This window comes from Leptonychotes weddellii, chromosome 5 (assembly GCF_054177405.1).
Source record: "Leptonychotes weddellii isolate Sample4059 chromosome 5, ASM5417740v2, whole genome shotgun sequence".
Classification (NCBI taxonomy): Eukaryota; Metazoa; Chordata; class Mammalia; order Carnivora; family Phocidae; genus Leptonychotes; species Leptonychotes weddellii.
In genome coordinates, this window is record NC_138373.1 from 86,646,556 (window position 1) to 86,662,520 (window position 15,965).

Consider the following 15,965-nt stretch of genomic DNA (forward strand, 5'->3'; position numbering starts at 1 on the left):
TTGTTCTCTGACATTTAAAAGTATACCTGAGCTCTTTAGCACATGGATACTGAATATTCAACAACGGTCTGAGATTTCCAGTGCTGCTGCCTGCTTCAGCACTTTAATTCCTGGGATATGCCAGGGCTGCTCATTAGCATTTAAATGGACAGCCAAGTCCTGCAGAAACCTAAGATATATGTCACACTGTAACTGGCTTCAACTCCTTCAGGGGCTGTGGAGTTTCTTTGCCTCTTCTGATGTTCCAACTTCTCTTTCAACTTTTGCCTTTGTGGATTTGGGATGATCAGTTATCTGCAAGATTTATAACCAACAGCTTTGATATCAGACAGATGTACGGTGTCAACATTCTGCAATTCAAGAAAATTCTCTTCTTCCTTTAGGATGTACTGTTGTGTTTTTCTGTCTGCTGACTGCTCACTTTAATATAATAAAGCAAACTTCAGTTCCCTGGGTTTCTCTTAGGAAAATTTTAAGTCAGCTCTCATTCCAAGTTGGAACTTAATTTGGTATAATGTCCCTAGCTTCACTAAACCACCAGACTACATCAGAAAGGGCTCACTCTCCATATACCTAAAATCCACAGCTGCTTCTGTCTCAGCAGCAAAACCACAAAGTACTAATTACTAGAGTACTTTTATTTGGATGTGATTACTTGCCTACTGAAACTCAGACTAAATACACAACTTAAATCATATGTTTCTCAAAGAGCCATCATTGAATCTATCTTTTGACCTTAAGAGTGATAAAGGTAAGTCTTATCAATATTCCTGGATAACCTTATTATATTGCCTTGTCGGTATAACAGTGGATACAGGACATAGAGCTGGTGGGTTGATGTCACACAAGTGTGCAGTCATACTGCTTTCCAGTGTGCTTCCCTTGGGGCTGCTGCATGAAACACCTCACTAATGATCATTTTCATGGCATCACCTAGAGCTGTGCCGTCCCACAGAGTAGCCACTTGTTACATGTGGCTACTTAAGTTAATTAAAAATTCAGTTCCTCAGTTGTATTGTTCACACTTCAGGTAGTCAATAGCCACACGAGGCTATTGAATTGGATAGTGTTAGAATATTTCTATCATTGCAGAAAATTCTATTGGACAGCACTGATGTAGAGTCTTAGGATTTAAGGGCCTTAGAAAGGGCAACTAGCCATCCTACTTTTCCCAGGACTGAGGGATTCCTGGTATCTAGGACCTTCAGTGTTAAAATTATGACATTCTCTAGAAAACCAGGACCCGAAGAGGTCATTTGGTCCAACCATATACCTAATGCAGATATTCCTCCTGCAACATTCTTAACTTTGGACATTTTTGAACCTGCTAGCTAAGTGATGTTATATATTAACTGGGGTGGCTGAAGTGGGCAGTATTTGAACTATAGTAGAAGATTAAGCTAAAACTAAATGGGTACTGATTTTCATCAAGAGGTAGAAAGTGCACAGGAGCAAGTAGACTATTAAAGCAAACACAATGACATGGTCCCACCCACTGAAAGGGAACACATTTCATAAGTAGCCTATAAGATAGGTAATGAGTCTAGCATCAAAGGCACATGGCTCTTAGAAATGTGTGGTGAATCAGGGTCCTGTGTCATATTAACAGGCAGGGTTCTTTTGAATTACTTTTTCCCAAAATAAATAAATATATATATATTGCACTCATTGAATTCAAGAGCTGAAGCTTTGGGGATTTTCCAGTCCAACTCCAATTATGCAGAAGAGGGATCTGGTGCCCAAAGGGCCTAAATGTCTTTTCCAAGATTCCACAGTAATGGAGAAAGTCCATGTTGCTTTTTCTAAGGGCAAAGGCACAGATTGGTCTATATTCCTGTAAAGAAAATTAATGACATTTTAATTCAGTGTTAAATTTTTATTACTTCTCCATGATTTTTGTTTAATGTTAGAAGTATTTTACTTTATATTATTTTATATTTGAAGTAGCTTCCTATTGAGAAAATTATTCATAAACATTGAATAGAAAGATGGTTAATGTTGTCAGATGGCAGAGGGAAGGCAGAACTATTTTTATTTTGCTTTGGCTTCTACAACCAGAAGAATGATCACATAATGAAAAGAGTATAACAACATTGTAAGGGGGAACTGAAGCCCAATTTAGGCAAAGAAGTGGAAAGAGAACATCTAGGACTCCTTAAATATGGTGAAAGTCCAGGCTCTAGACAAAAACAGACCTATAGATTCAAAGCTGGTTCCACAACTGTGTGATTTTTGGGTAAGTTATCTTGCCTCTCCATTCCTCAGCAAAGTCAATCTATAAAAATGTGGATTATAACAGAAACTATCCCATAAGGCTAGATAATATGTATAAAGTGCTTAGAACAATGTCTCAATAAATGCTATTAATTACTCTAATTATTATTATTAAATTATAAAACTGATTTCAAGTGTCCACATCCAGATGAATTATATACCGGGGTAATGAGTAACTTGCAGAAATATTTGCTGATGAATACACAAATTACAAGTCCGGCATCTGTAGCTTATGACTATTGCCTTAATCAACAACATAAAATACCTGCATTCAGACACCTGCCAAAGCAACGTTTCACAAAAGTTAGTCATTTGATAAACATCTGTATTAATTTCCTATTTCTGCTGTTATAAATTATCATTGGCTTAAAGCAAGAGGAATTTACTCTTACACAGTTCTGGAGGTCAGAAGTCTAAAACAAGTTTTTAAATGGGTTTAAAATCAGGTTGTTGGCAGGAGTGGTTCCTTTGGAGCTTCAGAGGAGAATTTGTTCCTTGTATTTTTCAGCTTCTAGAGGCCACTTGTGTTCCTCGGCCTGTGGCCCTTTCCTTACATCGCTGCCTTGTCACATCTCCCATTCCTGTCTCTGACCCTCCTGCCTTCCTCTTAAGAACACTTGTAATTACGTCATTGGGCCCTCCCAGATAATCCAGGATAATCTCATCTCAATAGCCTTAGTTTAGTCACATTTGCAAAATCCCTTTCACCATATCAGGCTTCTTATTTTCTCTTCTGAATTCTTTGAGTTTTTTCCCAGTATTATTTTAGAATACTTGAAGGCATGGTTTTTGAGTCCTATTACTTAAGCCAAGCAGAAATTCCTTGACCAAGTTACAGCTTAATGTTAAATCCTCTACTGTCAGGGAAGGTCAATACAAAATCATCTCCTTGAACTGCATTTCTGATCCTTTTGTAAATCCACCATTGGAGATATGATCCACTATGGTAGGAAGCATTTGTACAGGGAAGCAAGTAATAAATTCGTTTTGAGTTTAGTTCCAGGAAGAAAGATGGTATTAAATTTATTGGCTTTCTTTTGTTATAAAAAGAAAATAAGAATAATAATAATAAAAAAAGAAGAGCCTAATTTGTTTCTGTTTTTGCCTAAGCTGCTAAACATAGATTCAAGGTGTAGATAAAATCAGCTCAACTCTGGAATGTTGGCAGCAAGATTCCTTTGCTTCCCACTTATGAAGTATATTGTCTTGAGGCCTAGTTGTTTTACTTTATATTGTGTCCAGTCTTGTTTGACGTCATAATATACAAGTCCTATTGTGACGGAAATTGTAATTAGGTGAATTTGGATGTTTTATATAAAATAAATACCCGAATCCTGAACTATATTTGATATTTTAAGAAAGTAATTGTGGTGGGGCATGAGAATGTAACCACAGAGAACCTGAGCAGGGCCCAGTTGCATCCATCCCCTTGTTTGCACGAAGGCCATGCTTCCCATGGGCTGTTCCCAGATAGGACTGAGCATGGAAGGGCTACTAAAACAGGTCCATTCCTGGGAGAATCAAAACCTCATTGACAGCCAGTTTTGGCTTGAGGGCTCTCTGAGAGTCTTGCTGAAACTTCCTTAGGTTGCATGGTAATCTAAGATCCTTCCATCTGACTTTCCTTCCCTTTTCTTGTTTACTCTCCTTGCACTGTGGTCAGAAAAATCTGCTTTCTCTGACTCCCATCTCTTTTTTCTCTCACAGGCATTTCCTTAATTAAATCTATATGTATATGTATTTAATCCTATTGTGGCATCTACATCTGGAAAGACCTAGATTAAGAAGTATAACTTCTGATCCTTAAAATAATCAGTAACACCTTAAAGGTTCTTTTTTTAATTATTATTTGAAGGCAGATATGTAACTACTTTATACAGTGGTTGTACCAAGTTGTTTGGTTGTATATTTGTATATCTAAAAAGAGAGGGCATAATACAAAGACAATACAAAGCTTTGTTCTGGTATATTTAAACTTGGGGCTGTATCTGCTTCTTGGGAGTATTTTGATGCAGCTTCCATGTGGAACAGCTTAGGATCTATATCAGCGTAGTGTAGTTGGACCGTTAGGCCATCAAAAGACTGCTGATAGAATGATGAATGATGAAAAAGGCTTCAGTAGCTATTACAGGGTTTTGTGATGAGATACAGTAGAGAGAAAGAGTTATCATAGTGCTCAGGTGTGAAGTAATTGAGACTGGACCTTGCTGACAACTTATTTAAGATGGAACATGGGAAAACTGAAACCACAACTATACCAAAGGCAAAAAAACCCCCAAACCAAAAAACAACAACAACAAAAGCCCTGGTAAAGAAATGATATGCTTGAATAGTTGGCCTGAAATTTCCTTTTGAAAAGATGGGGTGCGTAAACATAATACCCAACTTGAAGAAGATATAATACAAATAACTTCTAGTTTTCTTGAATGCTTCAATAGCAGTCACTTCCTTGTTTTAGCCCATTTTGAGTGACAGGACTTTTAATCTCCATGCCTCAAGCCCTGGTGGTATTCCAGGTTGTGACAGAGGGGCAATCTCTCATGCTGTAACTTTAACTCCATGCAGCTCTTTCAAATTCCAGGGTTATTTCTGCAGGACTTGCAGTCCTGATTTTTAACATATATGTACACATAAGCAGACTGCAAAGTATATTTTCATAATATATGACAATTCTTAGGACTAAAGTATTCATCATACATGTATGGTATCTATAATGGTCATCTTTTAAGCATCTTAGATGGGACCCTATGTCATAGCATAATCCCTTTAAATTTGATTTTATGTAGTATAGACAATCGGAGACAACTGATTCTTTTACTATCATTTTGTTTAGGAGTTGTTTAACTGATAAGAGTTGAATTACTGGTGCTCTGAGCAAGATTAGTAGTACATAGTGCTCAAGGGAGTCTCATTTTCTTTTCTTTATTTAGTTTTAAAGATTTTATTTTTAGAGAGAGATAGAGAACAAGCGGGGGGCGGGCCAAAGGGAGAGGGAGAAAGAGAATCTCCAGCAGACTCCCCACTGAGCAGAGCCCAACCAGGGTTCCATCTCACGACCCTGAGATCACAACCTGAGCTGAAATCAAGAGTCAGACATCTTAATGGACTTCGTCACCCAGGCGCCCCGGGTGTCTCATTTTCAATAAAACACACAAATCAGATATTGCTGGTAGATATAAATTATGTTTGAAAATTTTATGTTAAAAATAGATGCTGTTATAAAATATACTAGTAAGTTAAGGCATAGTTTAATTTTCTCCAAAGCATTTCTGCTGTCTAGGTAATTGAAAGAAATATCATTTTAAAAGGGGTGGAATGTTGAAAAATAGGAAAAGCCATAGAGATGTGGAATTATTTCTCTGGTAGTTTTAACTTTCCTTCTTTCTTTTTTGTTTTTCTTCTTTCTTTTTTAAAAAATTGATACTATGATAATAACTATCTCTAAAACATATGCATATTGGAAAGGAGAGGTCAGAAATTGTGGAAATAATTATAAAACCTACTAGAATGTTGTATGATTATCTTAAACTATTCTGTGTATATATATTTTTTAGTAATGAAAAATACATATTGCTTGAAAGAGGAAATCATTCTTCATTTCTCCTCTACTTTTACTCTGCTACTCCTAATACTTCACTTCTGACACCAGATGTGTGGGTTTTCCACACCCAACTATTCTCCAGCTTTCTGGATACCAACTAGGTATCCTATAATTTAACTTATTGCTGAATTTGCATCACACCCCACAAGTTAAGGGCTTAGTACCACAAAAATGCCCTCTCCCCTCAACTTCAGACGTCAATCACAAGCTAGGTTGTCTCCTGTGCTTGTGACTAATTGGCTCTAAATCGGAGATACCAAGACCCTTTTCCCAAGTTTGATCATTTGCTACAGTGGCTCATAAAATTCAGGAAAACAATTTACTTATGAAATTAACAGTTTATTATAAAAGGGATACAACTCAAGAATAGTCAGGTGGAAGAGATGCATAGCATGAGATTTGAAGGAAGCGGCATGGAGTTTCCACGCCTTCTCTGGGCATGTCACCCTCCCAGCACCTCCATATGTTCACCAACCAAGAAGCTTTCCTAATCCTTTTGATTAAGATTTTTACAGAGGCTTCATTATGTAGCCATGATTAATTAAATAATTAGCCACTGGTGATTAACTCAACCTCTAGCCCTTCTACATCCCCTGAGGTCAGAGGGTGGAGCCAAAAGTTCTAAACCTCTAATCACATGGTTAGTTCCCTTAGCAGCCAGCCCCCATCCTGTGATTATCTAGGGGTTTTCCAAAAATCACCTCTGTAGCATAACCTCAGATGTGGCTGAAATGTGTTTGTTATGAATATCAAGACACCTTTATGACTCTTATCACTTAGGAGATTCCAAGGATGTTAGTGGCTCCCTGCCAGGATTGGGACTTGTTATGAACAACAAGACACTTCTTTAGCATTTGTAGCTCTTATCATTTAGGAAATTAAAATGGGGCTCTGGCCAAAAATTGGGGACAAAGACCAGATATACTTATATTGCTTATTATATCACAATATCACACTATTACTAAAATATTTAACCAGGGCTCTGATCTATAACTCAGTTAGAAATGAGATTTCAAGAGAAATCCATTTTGCACTGTGGTATGTTCTATGGTAGTAAAAGAAAGAGCAAGTGTTTCCTAAATGTAAGCCCCCTTTCAATAGTAGCACTAGACAGGAGCCTCAAGTTTCACATTTCCACTTTAGTGGACTGGGTGGAAATCTTTACAAGGTTGGTGTTAAAGAGAGTACCATCTGGAAAGAGGCAGAGTAATGAACAAGGAGGATGGGCTGTAAAGAGATTTTAGATTCAGGTACATTTTAAACCAAATTAAAGTTGTTTTTAAGTAGATAGCAGGTAGATAAGCATTAGTAAAATATCACCAGTGTCTCTGCCCAGGGAAAAAGTAACAAGAAGGCAATTAGAGGCTGGAGTCAACCAATTACTGAAATGGTTCCTGGAAAGGAAAAGGAGTCCTACAGTCCAAACATTCGACAGCAATGGAAACTAGCAGCCAACACAATTAAATTGTGATTTTTTTCATCTTTGGACTCATTAAGGGTGATTATATAGGCACCTCCCAAAGATGATTTAATTGTTGACAATGCCCAGAACATTATTACTCTACTCTTATTGATAATTCTATTTTGGCAATTGTGGTATGACTGCTGTTATTTCAATAGCTGGAATAAAATGTCTTCCTATACAGCATAAAGTCATATGTTTGTGTGTTTTTCTTCATGTCTGAGTATCATTTACCAGATACCTATAATGACTTAGATTATATGTCCTCTAGGAGTCCATTGAGCTCTAAAATTCTTTGAGTCTATGAGGTACAAAAGACATAGTGCTTTCTTATAGAAGACAAATAAATGGGGACTTTGAGTCCTGGCCAAAATGGAGTAACAAGGAACTGATTTATCCTTCACTTTAAACAAATATAAAATATATGGGGAAAAAACAGTTTTCAGACATTGGACAACAGACACCACAGGAATATAATTCCCCAGGGAAAGGGACACAAACAAGATGAGCTCTAGGACTGCACTGTATTACTGCCCAGAGAGAGTTTCCAGACATAGAACAAAAAGAGACCAAATGCAGTATGGTAGTCTCACCGTGTTGAAAGCACAGAGATTGGAGTTTAAGGTGACCAAGATGACTAGATTTTATGGAGCAGAGCACCAGAGAGAAGAGAACCACATATATTGAGAGAGATTTCCAGAAATTTGCAGAGGGCTCTCTTGAGTCTTTCAGCTCTATATAATCAGTGCATGCATCTGAAGAAACTACCCAAGACTGGGGAGGGAAAGAGCTACCAGGAAAAGACCAGGCAAAATAATGTGTAGGAATAGTTCTGCTGGGAATAGTTTGTGTTCCCACTAGCTTAAGTAAAAAGATCTTGCAATACACAGGGCCTTAGGAAGAATCCCCAAAAGGCCTTAGTAGAATGACTAAAATAACCCTATACAAAAGCTGCTCTGCATCCACTCTAGCTAAGCTTAAAAGAGAAAGTCTCTAACTACTTATTCTAAGTAAGTTAATGGCATGCAGAAGAAAATCAAATGCTATTTAAAGGACAACAACAAAACCCAGTACCAATAATGCAAAGTTAGCAATGTTTAGCATCCAATTACAAAGACCAGGTATGATAAAGAATCATACAACTCAGCACCCAAAAAACAAACCATCCACTTAAAAAACTGGGCAGAAGATCTAAACAGACATTTTTTCCAAAGAAGATATACAGATGCCGAACAGGTACATGAAAAGATACTCAACATCACTAATCATCAGGGAAATGCAAATCAAAACCACAATGAGATAACACCTCACACATATTAGGATAGCTATCATCAAAAAGATAAGAAATAACTAATGTTGGTAAGGATATGCAGAAAAGGGAGCCCTTGTACACTGCTGGTGGGAATGTAAACTGGTGCAACCATTATGGAAAACAGTAGGGAGGTTCCTCACAATATTAAAAATAGAAATACCATATGATCCAGCAATTCCAATTTTTGATATTTATTTGAAGAAATATGCAATAAAATAAAAATGAAATAAAATGCAACCTCAAAAAGATATATGCATCCCCATGTTCATTGCAGCATTATTTACAATAACCAAGATATGGAAACAACCTAAGTGTCCATTGGTGGATGAATGAAAAAAGAAAATGTAGTATAAATGGAATACTATTCATCCATAAAAAGAAGGAAATCTTGTCATTTATGACAGCATGGATGGATCTTAAGGTTATTACGCTAAATGAAATAAGTCAGAGAGAGAAAGACAAATACCATATGATCTCACATGCATGTGAAATTTTGGAAAAAAAAAAGTTCATAGACATGGAGAACAGAGTGGTGGCTACTGAAGATAGGAGGTGGGTGGGAGAAATGAGTTAAGGGGGTCAAAAGGTAAGAACTTCCAAATACAAAATAAATAAGTCATGGAGATGTAATGTACAGCATAGTATCTATAATTAATAATATTGTATTGCATATTTGAAAGTTGCTCAGAGAGTAGACTTCAAAAATTATCATCATAAGAAAAAAAAAAGTTTTGTAACTATGTAAGGTGACAGATGTTAACTAGACCTATTGTGGTGATAATTTTGCAATGTACATAGATATCAAATTATTATGTTGTACAACTGAAAATAATATATTATATGTCAATTATACCTCAATTAAAAAATACTAGATATGAAAAGAAGCAGAAAATATGACCCATAACCAAGTGAAACAGACACAGAAATGGAAGAGATAATGAAACCAACAGACAAGGATATTAAAATGGCTAGTGTAACTATGACCCATATGTTTAAAATGGTAGAGTAAAACATAATCATCATAAAGAGAAAAGCCAAAGATATAAGAAAAGCCTATATAGTACTCCTAGAGATTAAAAAAAAAAAAAAGCACATGATCTGAGATGTAAAACTACACTGGAGAGGTTTAGCAATAGCTTAGACACTACTAAAGAAAAAAAAAATTAATTGACTTCAAGATATAGCAAAGGAAACTATGCAAACTTAAGCACTGAGACCAAAAAAAGATTGAAAAAAATTACCTGTGGGACAGTATAAAGTAGTTTAATGTGTATGTAATTAGATAGTCAGAAGACAGAAGGACAGAAAAATATTGAATAAAGAATGGCTAAGCATTTTTCAATTTGATGAAAATTATTAACCCAAAGATCCAAGAATCTCAACAAACCCAAAGCAGAAAACCATGAAAGTCACATTGTAATCAAGTATTTGACAACCAGCAATAAAGAGACAATCTTAAAAGTAACCAGAGAAAAGTAGACACATTACATACTGAGGAGCAAAGACAAGAAAGACAAAAAACAATTGGAAATATCTTTCAAGTACTATCAACCTAGAATTCTATACCCAGGGAAAATATCTTTCAAAAATCAAGGCTAAATGAAGACTTCATCAGACAGACAAAGCTGAGAGATAACAACTACAACTGACTTCACTCTTTTCATATAATTTGAATTATTTGAAAAAAAAAAACTTGCATTACTTGGAACTAGCAAAAATAGATCAGGCTTCTTTGAAATTTAAAGGCTTATCCTCTCCTACTCTCTCTCACACACAGCATTACAGGGTGAGTCCATGTTAAATAATCCCAAGATATGAGGTAAGCCTGTGCATTCCTGATACAAATGTGCAGGACCTCCTTATCTCATCTATCATACTTTGTCATAGTATGATAAATTGTACTATCATACAGCTTCTCAGTCTAAAGATTACTAACTCTATAAGATATAAATCACAGAAAGAGAACCCCCCCTTTTTAAATAAAGGTAAAACTGTATCAGTCTCCTCATATCTAAAACAAAGACACTCATCTAGATGACATCTCAGGTTCCTTCTATCTCTGAAAGTCCATAAGCCCAAGAAAAATGTTGACATAACCATTTATTGAATAAGAACTCTGCAATGCTATCCCTGTCAAAGTAATAAATACATAATTACAAATTGTGATAAGATTTACACAGGACAAGACATATTGCTATAAGGTAAAATAATAGGGGATCTAATATAGGTTGGGGAATGCTATTGGACTGAACTGCATCTGCCCCACAAAATTCATATATTGAATCCCTAGCCCCTAATGTGATAGTATTTGGAGATGGGGTCTTTGCAAGATAAGATGAGGCCTTCATGATAGGAATAGTGCCCTTATAAGAAGAGATAACAGAGAGTTTCTGTCTCTTTTTCCTTGCCATGTGAGGACACATGAAGAAGGTGGCCACCTCTGGCCTGGAAGAGAGCCTTCACTAGAACCTAACCATGCTAGCACTCTGATCTCAGACTTCCAGCCTACAGAACTGTGGGAAAACACATTTCTGTTGTTTAAACCACACAGCCACCTGTCTCATTTTGTTATGACAGCTCATGCTAAGATTACAAGCTGTCATGTAATGCCTCCCTCATGTAGTAACATAGTAACATTTCAGCTGAGACCTAAAGGATGAGTGGGAACTGGACACATGAAGAGTGAGAAAAGCATTTCAGGTAGGAAATGACATGTGAGAGGAATGCAGCTAAGAAGAGAAGAGTGTAACTGCAAGAAAGATGAAGCTATCAGGGTTGAGGAGGATGATGTGGGGCTGGAGAGGTAGGCAGGGGCCAGATTAGTCAGGTGCTTGAAGGCAACATTAAAATCTTGGTTTTTATCCTATGTGCAAGGTTTAAAGCGAGGTAATGACATGAACACATTTTTGTTTTGAAAAGATCACTGATTACAGTGAGCAGGGCTGTCCAATAGAAATATATTGCAAGCCACATAGGACACTTAAACTTTCTGTTAGTCACATTTTTAAGAGTAAACAAAATCTATCATATTATTTTTACTGATAGATTTTATTTAACCGAACATATCCAAACCATTAATGATAAATCATTATCATATCAATGTAAAATTTTATTGACATCTTACATTTTTTTCCATACTAGGTCTTTGAAATTCAGTGTGTGTATTTTTTCCCTTGTATTTTAAACTTACAGCACATCTCAGTTCAAACCTGCAGCATTTCCAGTGCTCAGTAGCCACACGTGGCTGGTGGCTACTGTCCTGGACAGGGCAGGTTTAGAGAATGAACTGGGGGCACTGGAATGGGAGCAGAAATCTCAGTTGAAAGATTACTGCAGAAGTCCCAGTGATGTAAGCATTGCTTGGGTTAGGCTAGTAACAACAGAGATGGCAGAAAGTGAAGAGATTTGACATTAGTTTGGAAGGAGTTAACAGCAATAGAAATGAAGGAATGTGAGGAAAGGCATTAAAAAGTAAAATAGAACCAGAAATAAGCCATAGGATAATTCGAAGACTGATCCAAATTAATGTTTTGATCTTAAATTTCCTCTTTGTAGAGGAGGCCTTAGTAGGATATGTATTTTCACTGTCACGATTTTATTATTTTCTTTTTTATATTTACTTTCATTTTTTGATCAACTGCTTTTCTGACTTGGTCTGTTTCAAAATTCCTGTTTCTTTTTCATCTGTATAGTTAATTCAACTTGATCTAACAGATATTATTGAATGACTGATTTGTGCAAAGCTGTGCCAAACACTGGGAAGATAAAGAAAAATAAGAAATGATACTCATATTAAGAAGTTAAGTCTAGGGGCGCCTAGGTGGCTCAGTCAGTTAAGTGTCTGACTCTTGACTTTGGTGCAGGTCATGATCTCAGGGTTGTGGGATCAAGCCCCATGTCAAGCTCCTGCTTGGGGAGTCTGCTTGAGATTCTCGGATTCTCTCTCTGCCCCTCCCCACCGCTATCTCTCTCTCTCTCTCTCTCGCTCTCTCTCAAATAAATAAATCTTAAAAAAAAAAAAGAAGTTAAGTCTACTATATGAGAACTAAAACATTTACTCTTTTTCCAGCAATTGTTTTTACTGTTTTGGGGTTTTTTTTGTCTGTTTGTTTGGGGTGACAAAAATCACAATAGGCAGCTTTATTTGTAGAATTTGATCCAAAAGTCCAGAAAAAATAAATAAAAGGATCTTGAGTCTCTATTATGTTAGTACACAAAATAAACCAAAAATAACATCAACATTTACCATGAGATCATTTAAATGTATTTGCAAATGATCTGATAAGGGAAATATGACTTACAACATGGGAAACTTCTAACAACCAAAGACTTGAATGCACTGCACTGTAGGTCATCTAGACTACGTAGCATGAATGAACAAAGCTGTAAGTCCAAAATGCATTCCCCAAACACCTTCTCAGATGCAGACTTTGATAACTGTCTGTGGTAGAAAACACCAACTCCTGTTCTTCATTATATTGGATGGTCATTTTGTCCAATTTTCTCCCGTGATGATGAATCCATTTTAAATACTTCAATTATTATGAAAACACTCTAAATCCACAGAACAGCAGACGTTTCCATCCTTGCATTTGCGGGTTGTACAAGGAGATCCAGCCATGTTCATATTGAGCTGCTAAGCCTTGAAATGCCACAGCTGTCCAGGCAAGATTTTCTGATGTCATAGGCAATGTTATCAGCTAGGCAGGGGTCACTGACACAGTGGGAACAATAATGCCTTTCCAAGATGGCTGTGTACTCACAGCTCAAACTGGAACAAGTGACCAGTAATCTACCTTTCCTTCCAGACACTGGCACTGCTGGCAGCTGTGAGTCCAATTGTCTCCACTTTGATAGAGCTTGTGTCCATTTTGATCTAAATATTGATTTATGACCCTGGTTCACACTTTGGGCAACAGAAAAGGTCAACATTTGGATTCCAGCAATCACAAGCTGTCTATTGGCAGAAAATCTTTTGGTCCTCGCAGGAACAGACAGAACACCTGTTTTCTTTCAAGGTCCACACCTGCCTATTACACTGCAGTTCTCCATGTGGGCAGTCACCAGAGCTGGAGGGCCTAGAAAGACAGAGGCAGTGGAATCCCCTTGGCAGGTTGATGGAGGCAGAATCACTCCAAAGGTATGAGTTCTTAAGGCACATTCATCACTGTCGATAGAGACTCCATCACCCTAAAAACTGCTTTTGCACTCACAGTGGCACCACCCTGGCAGGTTAACCCAGGAGGAATGGTTGTGGCACTCAACGACTCCCCCTGTACATTCATCAATATCTTTCTCGCAGTGGCTTCCTTTGAATCCAGAGGACAAACGCATTTGTTAGGAGCCACGATATCCCATATCTGCTGCCCTCTTGGCAGAATACTCTACAGACAGTCCCATTCCCCACTTAGCCCAGGTTGTAGGTGCAGCTGTGTCTCTGGACAGTGTTGGTACAGATGGCATGCTCATCACAGGTGTGCTGCCTGTGGCCACATTCATCCTATTTTGTACAGGAGAAGTCATCCATATGAATGTATCCTGGGACATAGTCACAGTGATGTAACCCAGGCAAGATGACACACAGAGTATTGGCATGACAGTAATGCATTTTAGCTGCACACTCATCAATATTCTTATGGCAGGCAGAGTCTCTCTGGACACAGATATAACCGTTCTTGCATTCACAAGTAGCTTTTGTATTCTAGTTTTTGCACTGTAAGTTTTCACCACATTTAGCGCTGTCTGCACAAAAGTTATAACCTCTACTGCATGTGATCCTTTTCTGAGCAGTTAAGGGAGGGCATGATTCTGTAATTTTTACTAAAACTCCACTTCAGCATTCCCTGCAGCTCTTAGTTAAAAACCACTGGCCTTCTGCAAGGACTTTTCCTGTATAGACACATTTTGGTCAGCAGACTTTACAGCACTGCTGGCAATGTGCATGGGGAGGGTGTCTGGGGAGCAACCGAGAGGGGGATAGGACGTCCTTTGACACTCCACAGCACCATTTGGAATGTTCGGTTCCTGCAGTGATCATCATCAACCCAGGAGACTTGGTCTCTACAGAAAAGTCTACTCACCTGGCAGATCTTACAATGACAATTTTCCAGTTGACTAAGTCTTGTGACTGCATAATTTAGTTTTGTAGGCATCTTGGCCAAAAGTTCCTGAAAGTCCATTACTCCTTGCACCAAGCTTAAGAAATCACTGCAAGTTGGACAAGTGTGATTCAGGTTCAGACACTATGTTATGTAGCATTTGGCATAAAGATGATATTCCCATCTTGGATGATTCTTTTGAATAAGCCATGGTTTTGGTTTTGCTGACCAATGTGACCTTGTGCCATTGTCCACTTACCATCCAGTATGGAAGTGCTTCAGTTCTGGGCTTCCCATTATGTACATAGTGGTATTGGATCTCATCCCTCAGACCATGGCTCTCCAGTTCAAAGTAGCTGTGTTTCAGTTCTCAAATGGACAGTATCATTCCTAAAGTCAATGTATTTCTGCTATACAGTGGCCAAGAAGAACAGCTCTTATTACAGAACAGCTGAATTAATTTCTTCTAAGAAGAACAGCTCTTATTCCAGAACAGCTGAATTAATTTCTTACTCACATGAGGGACTTCATTGATCTCTCTTAAATATATTGCCTTCTCCAGGTTTCTTCGGTTCCAGTCCCTTTCCTATATCTTCAAAGTCAGCAGTGTAGCATCTTAGACGCTCTCTCTGCTTCTATATTCATGCCGTGCCTCTATCTTGTCTTTACTATTTAACGATAGTTTCCAGTTTCATCCAGAACATTTTCAGAGAATGTGTACTCCCCTATTTTTGACAGAACACCTGATCATTCCTCAGGGTCAGTCAGAAGAACAAAAATCACTGTAGGTATTTTGAACAAAATGGGGTTTAACCCTGGGAATTAAAGACTTACCAAACCATCTGAAGGACTAGGAGAGCAAATGTCAGGGAAGCCCCTGCAAATATTCAGGAAATGTAGAAGTACAAGGATATTGGAAAAGCCACCTCCATTGACCTTAGCTGCTTCACCAAAGTGAGTGTTTCTCAGAAAGGAGGATGTGTGGAAGCTACTGGCAGAACTTCACAGTGACCATCTCCCAATCCTTATCTGCCTGCCCATGGCTGCCACTGAGGAATGAGAGAATTTTTTTTTTCCATTTTGTATTTCAAGGAAAAACCTCTCATTGGAGAATCCTACCTAAAACCTGCTGGCTAGGGATTCTGGCAAATGTAGTTCCCAGGATCCTCCTCTAAATGGAAGGGAGAATTTAGAAAGAGGGTGGGCATGAAGCTGAGT

The 15,965-nt window shown here is 37.7% G+C and overlaps 1 pseudogene; it reads right to left on the reverse strand.

The window, feature by feature from the left end:
* Positions 1-12,782: 12,782 nt before the first annotated feature.
* Positions 12,783-15,191, reverse strand: LOC102731612 (protein kinase C-binding protein NELL1 pseudogene; annotated as a pseudogene).
* Between the last annotated feature and the right edge of the window lie 774 nt (positions 15,192-15,965).